Below are 15,377 nucleotides of genomic sequence, written 5' to 3' on the forward strand. Positions count from 1 at the left end.
AACATTGCCTATAATCAATTTAATGGAGAGGTTAGGAGTTGAATCAATAATAACATCTGTTCTGGTAGATTATATTAGAACAAAAAAGTAATGCAGATCAAAAAGGAAAATACTCAATAAGATGAAGGTAAAAGCTTGAGAAAAAACACAAATTGAGCTTTGGAATCCCATATCACAATATAAGATGATATGGCAATGACATACCTTAGTATTGGGTCTATAAATTGTTGAGATGCTTTCTATTAAGACCTACAAATTTTGAGTATTTTGTTGTGCGCACCAGGATGGCCACTTGGGAGGCCCGAAAGGAGCTTGAGGTAGACCTAAAACTCAAGGGACTTGATTATATGTGCTAGAACAATGAAAATCCTTTCCAATGAGCATAATACCACCCAAATCCAATGAACAATTTTAGATATACCCAATCTGCAATAAAACTACTCTGAAAATGACCCCGAACTATGAGGGATGAAAACTAAAACTATCCAAATGATAAATCAAACTTGCAAAACGATTTGAACAGCTAATAGAGGATTTAAAGATAATAAAAATTCAATAAGAAAACTTTTAACCAATTAGAAAAGGATATAATAAGATATGGCACCAATTCACGTATCTTAAGGTAAGAGTTTACCTTGCAAACTGCAAATTTGCGGCAATAAATTTCTAGATCTAGTATTTGAACTTGAAACACTTGGAAATGATGTAAAAACAAAAAATTAAAGGAAAATAAAGGGGGCGCATAGCCTACATAACCTTAGTGGTTTTACGGAGTCCTAAAAATTAATTTTTTGTGGTTTAGACAATGGAAATGATCAATAAATGTAATTATAGACCACAACAAGTGAAGAAATTCACTATTGAAATTTATTTTTGGATTTTGTTATTGAAAATTTTGGATTTTTTGAATATACAACTTTTTATATGGTTTTGTATTTATTTTCTTTGTACAAATATACAAAATATACAAGAATTTTGAAAAAATTAGGAAAAAAGTTATTATAAGATTGTTGGAACGAAGGAAATGATCCTTCTTCCACAGGAGCCAAGGGAACAAGGAATTTTTCCTCTAAAAACTGGTATCACAATGCTTGAGATTTAAAGATTAAGGTGGAACCCAAACAAAATCACCTCAAAATCTATATAAGCAAGCTATGGAACTAAGGCTCTACTAGGAGAGGTTCTTTGGAATTGTTCCAACAAATGAAAATCAACAATTACGAAAAAAATTAATTACCCTTAAGGGGAGCTATTGCATGGCCCAAAATAGAATAATATTACCTTGCATGAATTAAGAGAGTATGTGAATACAAACACTAGACCTCCTCTTCCAAGTGACAAATTTGCCCCTCAATGGATTGATTTCACTAGCCTTGTAGTAATCTTGAAAGAAATTACACAATTGCCTTTGAAAATAAATTTACCAACCAGGAAAGAGAAAAAAATTCACATGTACACCTTTGTTCTCATAAAAAAATCACATTTTTATTAATAGCTCAATAAGTTCACAATGATTTTCAAATAAGGGAGAGTCCTATATTTATAGATGAGGTCTCTGAAAATTCCCTCACTGGTATCCCAAAAATATGACTTGTCACCCACATAATGGATGAAAGCTAAGTCAAGAAAATATTAATTTTCAAAATTAAAAGGTAAAACCCTCATAAGAGGAAAAACAATTTCATCAAGAGGTAAAGAGGGGCTAAGTTGCACTCGAAGTCATGTTGTTCTACTTTCTAGACCATGCCAACCTTCCTTTATTTTTTCTCCATCAAATGAGTTTCCAATGACTTGAATTGGCCAAGTAGCATTCTAAAATAGCTAGGGGGAAATGAGGCTGTTAGGCCTAGTCAGATCGCACCCTTGACTTCTCATCGACCTTGGTTGAATCTACCTTGAATTGGATCAAAAGTTGACTTTCATTGAATATAGGCTTGAAAAAATTCTTGAAGAGTACTTTTCCCTTATAACGTCGCACTTTGGAAGTTTCCATGACCTTCTAAGAGGGCTCAACCTCTTTCTTGGACCAATAATTTACCGATGTCTTGATTGCTTGATGAAGAAACACTTCAAATTTGTTTTAATTTGACTTGAAATTGCTTGAATTAGCTCTTGGGGGTTGAATTTTTCCATAATTAGCCCAATTTACACCTTGGATTTGGTTAATCTTCCCTTAGGAGGGCTCAACCCCCTTTTCCATGCTCAATGTGTTAGGTTGACTTGAAGAGAATTTGACCTTTACTTGTGTAATTTGAGTTGAAATGTTGACATCGTTAGCCCTTGGGGGTTTAACTTGCAAAGAGAACCTCCAATGTTCAAATTCTTCATTGAATTTTCCTTCAAACTTCATCCAATAGCCAAGAAAGAGGTGACGTCAGACCCCTAATGTAGTATTTAATGCTTGAAAGGCCTAATTTGATGTCTTCTTGCTTGAGCATTGAGATGACTGTATTGGTGATGTTATGGACTCGATACTTGGGTGATTATGCCTCTCTTCAACCTCATTATTTTCCTTCAAAAATTTCTTGCTTGGATTCCATATGGAATCCCACCGTGCCCTAATAAGAGCCCCATAGTTATAACTTCACTTTTAGAAAGGCATTTGACCACTTCGAAAGGAAAGTGGTTCTTCTTAACATGGAGAAACAAATTGACAACCTCTCTACCTCCAAGGACATAGGACATTTCCTTAGGAGACACAAATGCTTTAGGAACCATGAGACCATCAAGATGTAGAGCCAAGGGCAAAGGGGAGTGCGAAATACATATGAGATACATGGCACATGTGGAGTAGGAGGTGCACCAGAATTGAAAGGGATATCATAATGGAAAAGTACATATCGTGATCACCTTTACAGGTTTTTATCACACAAGTGCTCCCTTAAACCATGAGTCCTAGTAGAATCTAATCCATGGTACTTGTAACACCATCCCAAGGTATAAGAATACCCATCAAGGTGGGGAGTTACTGCCCACCAAGGGGAAGTCAACAATGCCATAAACCCAAATATATCATGAAAAAGATTAAACCGACAGTAGCCATGGTTTTCCACACCAAATAGAATCTAACAATCACTTTGACAATAGAACACAACACCCACATGGCTTTACATGAAAATAAGGCACATCCCTTGAGCTTATATAGTGTGGCTAAAAAATTCTAGAGTAACCCTGCTAAAAGAGAGTTAACGTACTAGCCCTCACTCTATATAAAATTATAAACTTTTTGTCCATATTATTAGAACAATCTAATTTACAAAAACCATACAACATTTATCTAAATATGCTTCAATATTACATTATTTATAATTACAAATATTTTAAGGGCAATCTGAATATGACGTCCTTGTTATAATCCCACCAATTTCCATGTAGCGACTTATAAAATTTATGTATCAAAAGAGCCCTTACCTATAATACTTTTATTAATTAAATAATATATCATATAGATTTTAACAATACTACTATCCTAAACATTTATAATATATCATCAAATAACGTGTTTTACCTTTACTAAAAAAAATTTAATTTTATAATTTAATTATATATAAAAAATCATAATTAATTATTATCAAGAATAATCTCATATATAATTCTTTTCCAAATTACATTTAATTAAATTACCTTATTCTCATCTTTTATTCCTTAATTTTACAAATATCATGAGGATTCGACCTCGTTACATTAAGATCTTGTCAAAGTAGGAAATCATACTGCCCATGTCTTTATTAAAGAATTTATACTAAGATGATTACATTTCAAATAGGGCAAATATTTAAGAAATAAAGATCAAATACATTTTATGTGTATTATATTAATGAGGGAGCTATATATATAAAGGTTGACATTGACCTTTTTGTGTTGATAGACAGATATGTGGAGAGCTGATTATGATACCTTTAAAATCGTTAATATAATAATACAACCAAAGGATAAGGCCTAGGCCTTTTAGAGTTTCACCGGAACAAGTTGTTTGTTCCTCGAGAGGGATGAAAATCTTCAATGTTTGAGAAAACAAAAAGATTTGGAAAGATTTCACTGTGATAATCATCCAGAAAAAAACTCTAATTTTTATGTTGTGTAATAATTAAAAATGGTTTTTAATATAATTATATTTTTTTAGGTTTGTTTTTTTGTTTTGAAACTAATTTTTCAGAATTATAATTTAAGTATCAATAATTTTTTTCCCTGTAGAAAAATTGTAATTTTATTTATGAGATGAACAAAATTATATGTTGTAGATGTTAATAGCATATGCATATTATCTGATTCTGTTTTCACAAAATACATAAAAAACTAAAAAATTACAGCTAACTTATTCTTTTCTACCTTTCTTCTTTTCCACTTTTCGCCAACCTCCAGTGTTGGGAGTGGATGTTACAATGGACATTTGATTTTCTTTTGAATTTATTGGATATTCTTTGTCAGAATCAAATCCCTCTGATCCATGAGTTTGTTTGTTGCCACTTACTTCCATTCCTGTTGTGTGGGGCTCCTGCTGCTGCAAAGGGTTGTTGGGCCTCAAAATGCAGGCAAAGGTGTGATCTATCTCTTCCTTTTGTGTGTTGTTCTGGACCTTCTGTACATCCATTTCTGCATTATTTTCTGTTGTTTCTTCTTCCAAGGGCTCTGTGCATTGCCAACCTTTTGGCTTTTTGTGTTGCTTCTTATTCCTTTTGGGGTCTTTTTTAGCTTGTGGGCAGGCATTGTGAAGGTGACCTGTTTGTAAACATCCACGACATCGAAAAGTTGTATTTTCGTAATCTAATGGTTGAGTCCACTGTATATTATTGTAAATCAATATAATACAGTCTGGTAGACCTTGACTAAGATCTACTTCGACGCATATTCTGGCAAAAGTGAATATGCCTCTTGTGAGTCTGTCCACATCAATCTTTAGGAATTTTCCCAAGGAGTTCCCTATACCTTCTAAAACTTTATGATGCCAGAAGTGTAGTGGGAGGTTGTGTAACCTAACCCATACATGCATTTTTGATACCACCATTGTATTGGCATCAAAACCTTGGAACCAAGAGATCATGAAGAGTCCTGCATTGCCAATAACCATGGTCCCCCATTAAGGATATATTATTTTTCTTGAATTGTGTTGAATCTGACTATAAAAAACCCCTTGGAACATAAATGAATTTCACAATTTGGAGTCCATGTAGAAAATATCCATTGGTGTAAAGCATCAAATTTAGGCCAAAAACCATTAAATCTACATATGACTGCTTTGGTATAGAAATCTGAATACAACTCATTTACCTCAGGCATTGAGACTGTTAAGGCAGGAGTCTGAGATTTTTGTTCCACTATGTAGGGCCCTGGTAGTTCGGGAAGTGATGCTGGTTTGGTTTGGGCTTTTTCCTTTCCTTTGACTACATCTTTAAAAGAGCCTTTGTCTATTGAGCTAATTCCGGAGCATCCACCTCTCAATCACAGATTGACTATGATATTCAAGTCTGAGACAATACCATAATCCTGTAGTGTGTGATTATCCTGTAAGCTGTGTCCTGAATAAATCAAGTTTTGCATGCTTCCTGGTATGCCTAGGTGAGTCTGAATTTCGTACCTTAAGTCTTGGATGCGCCTCCCCTTCCTGATCCTCCTGCAGATATTCCTTCCTTCCAGCGTTTTAATGAAAATTTGAATCGAATCCGGATCAGTAATGGGTGGATCTGTCTGAGAAAGGGATCGATCTGCTGCCAATATATCTAGATCTGATGGATCTGGGCAGATTGGTGCCCTATCTGTTCCTTGCTTCGCCGGACTGGGCCATGGAAGCTTTGCAGTGGGGCATACGCCAGTTCTGTCCATTGTATGTGCCCATGTTCCACCGGGGAGCCAAGTTCTCTATGAGCTGTTAGAATCAGCGAATGATTTTGTGCTCCCCAGATTCCCATTGATGTACCCTTTACATACCCTTCTCAGCATTTTGGGGCGGTGATCCGGATTTTCTTCTCACGCCGACATGATTTACCCTCTGGATCTGACTAGAAAGTATGCCAAACTATCTTTGGGTTGACCAGATCTATTAGATCCTTATCAGATTTGGGAGTGCTGCTACCTTTCGTGGGGGAAAGGATCCATTCTTGACCATGTTGTGATAATTCCAGGTTCATGGAGAGGACGCACAGGGGGCAGTCCGTCCGGATCCAGGTTGATAGCTGCAGATATGCCGTAATGTCCCACGGGGTCGGTTTTGTGTTCGCCACTGTTTCGCTGTGCGAAAGGCTGGCAACGTGTGTAAGGGAACCCTGTAGATACCCTTTCCTTCACCTCCTGAAACTCCGCTCCGTAGTAGGTTTCCTTTTTCACCCTTCCTTTTGCCATTATATTTAAGTATCAATAATTATTAAGTGAATGATAAGATTTAACTTCCATGAAATATTTTAGAATATTTTTAATAGTATTTACAATTCAAAAATTGAGATTTATTTTCATAGTAGTTATGTCCTTTTTGTCTTTTTAGTTAAATTGATTAATTAAAAAAAATCATATGAACAAGTGTCATATAAAATGAATTATGTGTAACAACCCTGGTCAAAATTCATGTAAAAAAATAAATAAAACCAAGGTCATGTGAAAAGTATTCGAAGCTGAATGTTGGGCAACACATCTTAGTGTGTGTGTTCATTTGGTTTATTATGGATAAGGAAATTGGCAAAGGCTTTGAAAAGGCAAAGTGGCATTAATTTGTATTTTATTTATGAAATAATGGAAATTAGGAAAAAAAGGAAGGTGAAAGGTCACAGGTTGCATGTGAGGAGGAAAATGAGGAAAAGAGAGGCCTAATTAAAAAAAAGGCTTATGAGGCTCAGTTGGTAACCTCTTTGTTAGTTCAGTTTTCGAAGCTCTCTCTTTCTACTTTCTGTTTCACACTTTTGGACACGTAGAGCATTCTTGGAGCACTCTAGCATTGGATCAAGAGAAACAAAGGAAGGACAAAGAAGGCATAGGGAAGCAAAGATCAAGCAAGGAAGAGCAAGATCAAGTAGCTACAACGGGATTAATTACAGGTATCGATTTGCATGTATGATTTCCTTACTAGATGTGGCATGCATGGTACATGCATGTGTGTTCTTGGTTCTCTTGCTATCATTGACATGGGTTTTGCTAGGTGTGACAATGTTCTTTAGCTTTGCCTTTCCATTTCTGGATAGCCATGGTGTGGTGGGTTCTCTTGTATTTGGTTGAGTTGGATTGCCAGATGGATTCGAAGTTGAGTGGGGTGGTCTCAGGATTATTCACAAGGCCTAGGAATCCCAAGATGGGATACACGGTAAATCCTAGTTGTGAACACCTCGATTGAGCCTAGGAATACTGGGATGGGATACATGGTAAAGCTCAGAGGTGAATACCCTTGATTGGGCCTAGGAATCCCTTGACCGATAGTGGTGGGATACATGATAAAGCCCAGAGGCTGGTGACCTTGTAGGCCTAGGAATCCCTTGATAGGTAATGGAGGGATACACGGTAAAGCCGAGAGGTTGAGATAGACAAATTCCTCACAGTTTAAGTGGAGAGATCTGGAGGCATCCATGCTTATTTTAGGGCCTACTTATCCGATGGGGATTGTGGTAAATCTTGGTTGTATTGATGAGGATTCAGGCCTAGGAATCCCTTGGTGGGATATATGGTAAATCCTAAGGAAGCCCTGGTTGGTTTTGTTGTAAGTCATAGATTCATGCTTGTAATATGGCACAAGGGTGATTGGTTAAAAGAAATATTGGTTCAACCAATCTATGGTCGGGTGGTTCGTGGAAGTCCTAGAATTGGTTGGCTTATGAATTAATTAATAAGAGATCCTTCTCCTTGGTATTTCATGTGTAAATGTACTGGTTCATATGTGATTTTTATGGCTGTTGTATCATTGTTATTTTTGTTGGTTATATTCTGACTATGGGTATGTTTTATGACAGACTCGATGTATGGATCTCATCGTGTTTTAATTAGCAAATGAATGTACAATGAATATATTACCTAATATATGATAATGTAGCTATTGTGATAAGACAACCATGCTTCTTTATGAATCTAAGATAAGTATGAGACCCCTATGCTCAGATCTGTTGTTATGACTTGTAGATTACATATTTGTGACATGTTTGATGAAATGCCTATCATGGCTAGTAGAGGTCAGATCAACTACTTGTACCAAAGATTTCATTGGTATCCTTAATCCATTGTTATTTATCATTTCTGAAAGTTTCATGAAGTTTTGGGCAGTGGCTCGAGTCCTGACCCTGAAAAAGTGGCATAGAATACGAGGTCGTTGGCTCAAAACTGGCTAAAAAAGTCCACAGTCACTGGCATGCCTTGCTGTGGGAGCGACTGGAAGGCCTCAGTCACATGCATGGCTTGTCATGGGAGCGGTTAATGGTTTAGATCAATGAAATGCCATTTTGTCTCAGGGGTTCATCACCTGAAAGGGTTGGTTGACTCCTGAAGGTTCTGTAGCATGTGTGCAAGGCCAGAATGGTTTTGTCTTGTCGGTTCCACTTCCCTAACTGTACATGGGGAGTTGAATCACATCATAGTAGCCTCTTGTCACATGTTTACCCCATGAAACCAATTAACTTGGGTAAATGTGGGAGGAGGGTGTTACAAAGTGGTATCGAAGCATGGTTCAACACTTGGACTGGATGGACATAATCTGTTTGTCATGCATTCATGAAGGATTTATATGTGCTTGTTATGTATGCATGGTGATGATCATTGTTATAGTTGTGTTGTCATATAGAAGTTTATGAGGTTGTTGTTGGAATGTGTTTGTCATGAATGCATATCGGTTGTATATGCATTTGTTATGCATGCTAATGTCTATATGTTGTTATGAATGCATTGTCATGGTCATGGTTATGCATGTATAGTAGGTAAGAGATGCATTGTGATGGTAATTATTGTGGTCTTGTGTCATCATGATGCTATTGGCATGTTAATATGTTGATGTGTTGGCTGAGATAGAGCAGGAGATGTAGATCACCAGAGCAAGATTACAACACTAGAACTCGGGGTAAGAGCATATCATCATATAGGTTTGTATGTTTGGCATGTAGGTATGTGGTTGATGGTTGTTATAAGCATTAGGGTTACTTATATGCTTTTCATTCTATTGTTGTTATGGTTACATGTATGATAAATGCTAGTTGATCAGTGTAGTCATATGCACATGTGTCAGATAGTCATGAATGATAATAACCTGTTGTTGTATGCATTGTGGTCATATGCATGATGATTATGATCATTGCAGCTGAGGTCTTGATGTTATTATGTTTTTTGCTAATTTGGATTGACCTATGCATATTCTTATGGTTATGACATTCAAGTATGAGTTAATATATTGTGATATTATGTCATACTAATTTAGACTGACTAAGCATATGTGATTGCTATACATGAATGACAATTGTTTATCAGTTTATTATGTGAACATCTTAGCTAGTTACTACTATGGATATCAAGACTTTATTTATGTTTGAGTTGATGTGTTGTGAAGTTATATTGTGCTAATTTTTAGATTGATTGTGCAGACAAGATAACCTCCCTTGAGATACATTAAGGTATGAGTTTGCTTATGTTGGCTATTTGGTGTTTGAATGTTTGATTATGTAGTTTATTTGGTGTTTGAGTGTTTGGTGTCTATTATGTTGTCTATATGTTGCTTGAAAGTTGATTAATTGCGCGATATGGGTATGTGTCTATAATATTGAACGAATGAATGATCTTGTTTCAAGATGGTTGTACTAACACATTATGTGATGAGACAATTGATACACACTTGAATGCAAGCGGGTGCTAGTTGTAGTATTATGATTAATCATTGTAAGTTGATTGTAGATTATTGCATCACTGTTCATCTTGGTAATAGTTGACTTCAAATCAATATACATGATGTCTTGATCTTTGGAACATGTGACTGACATGTGTGAACAGTTGCAGGGAAACATGCTTGGCATTAGCATGACAAGGTAACAATTGATTTGTTTATATAACTAAAAATTGGGTGATGTGATAGCATATAATAACACTCAATTGCAGCAAGGTAAAAGGTAAAAGAAAGGAATTGGGTGAGAATTACTTTGTCTATGTTTGGAAACCGAAGTTCCAAATGAATGAGTGATTTACATACAAGAGGTCTTCTTAGCCTTGATTTTTTTTGACATGATGTGTATATGTTCTATATTCATGAACATGTATTTGACAGGTATATTAGCTAGTTTCTAGTTGTAGCTGGATTCATCAAAGGATTGAAGTCCCTTGAGAGATGGCGTGGATGTGTCCAATTGCAAGGAAACTTTCTTGGCACAACAAGGTAGGGTAACTGGTAGATTGTTAAGTTTATTTATGCACTGACAGTTATGTATTTATGGTAGTATGATGCATGGATTGCATGGCAAAGGATATTTCCAAGAAATCTTGAAGAAGGATCAGGTTGAATTTCCCTTGGATGCATTGGGAACCCATGGGGTTGAGTCATGGTGTTTGTTGGGAGTTTTATGCCTTCGGTATTTTGTGATTTGTTTGAGCTTTATTTATGGGTTTTGATTGCGTCTGGTGCAAGGCATTGCCACTTCGTTTGTGGTGTCATGTTGATATTGGTGTTTCATGGTTTTCTTATTGTTTGTTTATTGTTCTTGCCTTTATGTTTTGAGGCTCTTGGGAATTGGTTGGGAAGGAAAAAGTTAATGGAGCTCGAGAAGAGAAGAATGAAACCCAATAGGTGATGTAAGGACCGGATGAAGCTCAGTGCATGTATAAGGGAAATTGAAGGAAAGAGTATAACAATTAGTTGGATTGGTTGGGTCCATTGATGTAAATGGATTGTGGTAGGAAAGTCATGAGAAAAGCAATCAGGAAAGGTGAAGTAAATGGATATGAGGCGTTAGATGCCTTGGCTATGTTGGGAACAATTTTTCTCAATGTTGTGCACGAATAAAGGGAGTTCTACTAATCTTGACCTTATGCTATTTGGTAATTATGTTGTGATAATGATTATGATGATGTCTACAGATGTATGTATGTTGTTGTCTGATAGGGTTGTCAGGGACCGTGATTGTTTTGTTCTAATGTTTATATGCATGTATGTATGTATGTATGTCATTGTTTGACATGATTGTCAAGGATCATTCTTGTGGAGGAATGATTTCTTATGCGGGTGAATGACATGAAGAAGTTCCTGGTTTCATGAGGGATCAAGTGGGAAGAGTAGCCCTAACAAATATCTGAGGTCAGTATCATGTGGATATAAATTAATATTATGTGATTATACTATGTCTATGTTTGTGCTATGGCAGGTAATGCTGAGGGATACACAAATCGGAATGGAAGTAGTGTGATCTGTGACATGCTGGGACAAGCATGGATAGTGGATAAGACACTAGAAGAAAAGTTGTTTGGTAAGGACAGTGTGGTCTTAAGATGTGTAGCATTGGTGTTGTGTACATGTAGCATACACAGTATTGTGTACATATGATGTTGTGTGCATTTTTCATATATAGTGTTGTGTGCATGTTGCATATGCAGTGTTGGGTACTGATGGTGCTAAGTACATGTCATATATGCAGTGCTATGTACATGTTGTATTTGCGGTGCTATGTACATATGGTGTAGTTTACATGTTGTACATGCGATGCTATGTACATATGGTGCAATGTGCATGATTATACATGTGGTGTTGTGTGCATGTGGTGCTATGTATATGTGGTACATGCGATGTTGAGTGCATGTGTTGTTGTGTACATGTTGTGCAGATGGTACTGTGTACATGTGGTGTTATGTACATGTCGTGCAAGTGGTGCTATGTACATGTGGTGCGGTGCACACATTGTGCAGGTGGTGCAATGTGTTAGCGCTCGGATTTTGGCCTCAGGCTGAAAAAGACAAAATCCAAGGCAACATCAAACCACTTAGCCTCGTAGCTAGCCCTACGGGGACAGGAGAGGGCTCTCTCCGGGTCTATCTCGGCAAAAGGTCTTCAAATGACTGAGATGACCAATAAAGAACACTGATTTTAGGCTAGTAAACTGATAGGGAAAGTTTGATTTTGAATTTTTAGGGTTTTGTTGGAATGCTGAGCACGGCAATTTTGGGTGCGGGGATGAGACACAGTTTTTGCAGAGGTCTTTTTGGGGCAAGGTAGGAGATTGTCTTGATGCCTTTGAAATAAGTGAATGGATAGATATGACCAGTGAGGAGTTAAGGAGAGCAGGAAACCATCGAGAGTTCTCCTTAAACAGACGAAAACATAGATATTAAGCAAACTTAAAGGCAGAGCATAGAAACCATGAATTCTACCTTAACACTTCATTTACTTAATTTGCAGAAGAGAAGAGTAGGAAAATGATACACATAAAAAACTTACAAGTACATGAGAGAAACACACCATCAACACAAATCACCACAGGAATCCCAAATAGTGCTGCAAAACCCTGGTCTTTCCTTTGCCAAAATTGCAGAGATACAAAGAGTAAAACAGTCTAAGCTTATCCCTCAAGAGTCCAACCATGAAAATGACTAAGAAAGTACATAATATAGGCAAGCTAACACATTTCCTTGCCTCTAGGGGTCGAGCTCATCATCCTAGGAGCTGTTTCAACCAATTCTAAACTGAGCATTACAAACTAGGCAATCAAAACAACTTGCCTCTATAAGCTAGGAAACCAATTCATTCATTAATTTTTTGCCATTTTATGAGTGAATCTTCTAGAATAGGTAAAAAAGAGTCATGTCAACATAAAATTACATCAATTACATCAAGGAGGATGAAAAATCCCACCAAAAAGTCAAAACTAGTCAAATGCTGCATTTCCTGAGCTGAAGGTGCAAAACTGGCATATTTTCCCAACGCGTAGCGCGCCATTTCTCAACGCGTAGTGCGCCTTTCAGCCCACTTTTGGGGCACTTCCTGGCATCCAAATGAGGCACAAGTGGGCTTGTTGTAAAGGTCTGGATGTCTACTCTCCAGCCCAAGTGGAATTTCTCAATTTGGTGGTCATTTACCCCTCCAAAATTGCAATCTCCCAAGACTGCTTCCTGTGTGTCCAAAAAGTGGCAGAAGGTCATTGTTTGCTTGTTTTTTGACCTTTTGGGGGCTCAAATCTCCATGAAATGTATTGGCAGTGGCTGAGCAAGTGTATTTTGTCATGACAAATCCAAAAATGCTGAGTTTTCATGAAATGGACCTCCCCAACTTAAGGGTAGCGCGCGGCGCGCTACGCGTTGAGGGCAAAAACTTGTTTTTGGCACAAAAAATTCAAAATTGACCAAAATTGCTCCAAATTTCCTGAATTTTGAGCTGGAGGTGTATCATTAAGCACCATGCTCCTTCAAGGTGGCTTCAGCCAAAATCTGAAGCGGATCGGGCCTTTTCCTCCGTTTTAGTGCCTTGGCCAAGCGTGCTTTGAGTACCTTCATTTTTGCTTTGCACACATGCATGCGGGCCCAATAATGATTCTTCATGTGGCGGAGCATATCTTTGTCCCTGTTTGCCTTGGCTATCAACCTCTCTAAATGAGTGTTCACCCGAATGAGCATAGATCCTTGCTCAATAGGTGTCAAATCAGCAGGTCTCTTGCGAGCCAAGTTCCGGTCTTCTCGGATCCTCCGCAACTCATCAAGAGTGTGTTCATCCTCCAACTGCTTGTTGCGCTGCTCTAAGTATGTGATTGTCCAATTTTCCATTTCCAACTTTTGCTGCAACAAGTCATTTTCAGCCCTTAGTTGCTGAATGATCTCCTTTGGCTCTAAGCTAGGAGAGCTGATATCAAGGTCAACAATATCTATGTCCGGATCTCCTGATGGCCCCTCATCAATCATGGGCTGCTTGCCTCTCTCTTGTACCTGTGCTGCTGTCGAAAGCGAGGCCCCTTCCACCTGATGTGGAGATAACACTTGCTGTGCTGATGAAGAAGGCGAGACCCCTTCCACCTGGTGTGGAGATAATACTCGCCGTGCAGATGCAAATAAGGCCCTGTGGCCTCTCTGATATGTAACACATGCTGGAGGAGCGCTGACATGCTCTGGCTCAGGAATGTCAAACTGCTGTGAAGGCCCTCCCTCATCATGGACAATCTCAGGAGGTGGCTGTGGCACCATGAAGAAGTCGCGAGAAATGAAATCCTCCCAAGCAATACCCTGCTGTGCCAATTGAGGCATCACTATGATCTCGATCAGTGCATAATGATATATACTTTTGAGTTGCTGTGCGGGGTTCTTCCTTTGCACTACGGGCACCATCTTCTCTATATTTCGGCACATGAAAAATGGAATGTTCATCATTCGTACCCGAGTGAAATGCATCAACAAACGGATATGGTACGAATATAAACGTGAAAATCTGCCCTCACAAGTGAAATAGCGCATAATGAGCCTCATCAAGGGTGCATACTCATCCCTTAGGAATCTGAAAGGAAAAACAACAGTAAGGTGCCTCATGCATCCGGGTTTGATGTATGGTTGATAATGAAATTTGTCTAGCAGCTTGCGCTTGGTCCACTCTTCCCCAACATTTGGTATCCCGGTGGCTTGAGCAACAATTTCAGGTGATAGGGTGAAATCCACTCCTGCAAGGTTCACATGGCCATTGTGCAAATGTAGGACAAACAAGCGGACCAGTTCTCTATGGTGTTGAATTTGTGAGATCCTCTCACAATATCCAAAGCATGATTGATATTGAAAACATGACATTGCAAGTGGACAGGCTTGCAATTGAGCCAAAGAAGTGGGCTCTTCCCTGACATGCCGACCACCCTTACCACCCTTGTGATGCCTCCTTGGCACTTCTACCTCTGGTGTTGAATCACTGTCATAACTCTGCTCATAATCTGATTCGGTTTCTGACATGGTTTTGAAGGCAAGATGGCTGAAATGTATTGTTGACTTTGCACCCAATTAACTGCTGTTTGACTTTTCAAATGCTGTTACCAAGGGGACATAAATACAAGGGAATTGTTAGGGATAGGGGAACATGAGGGAATTAGGGACAATAAACATAAAGAAGGAATTTAGGGAAGGCAAGCATGGGAAATCACAAAATTATGGGATTTTAAAGTGAAGTAGGGTTTGGGAATTCAAGTATGTTTTAGGAATTTTAGAGAGGAGAATTATGAAATTTCATGGGAAAATTTGAAGGAGAAAGGTGATGAAAATGAGGGAAAAAGGGATTACAAATGGGCAACCTTGGACAGCAAGAGAAATTTGAAACCCTAGTACCATTAAAACTTTAAATTTTCCACAACAATGTAGGGTTTTGATTTATCATTTTCATAGCATTTGAACATATTAATTTTCTCTTTCATCTTGCAAAACCAAATCTAACCATGGAGGAGAGGCCTACCTGCAATTTGCTTGAGAGAAAAATTGATTTGATGGCT

Source organism: Pinus tabuliformis, chromosome Q, assembly GCF_031772625.1.
Source record: "Pinus tabuliformis cultivar Carrire ecotype Pingquan chromosome Q, CPIR1, whole genome shotgun sequence".
Classification (NCBI taxonomy): Eukaryota; Viridiplantae; Streptophyta; class Pinopsida; order Pinales; family Pinaceae; genus Pinus; species Pinus tabuliformis.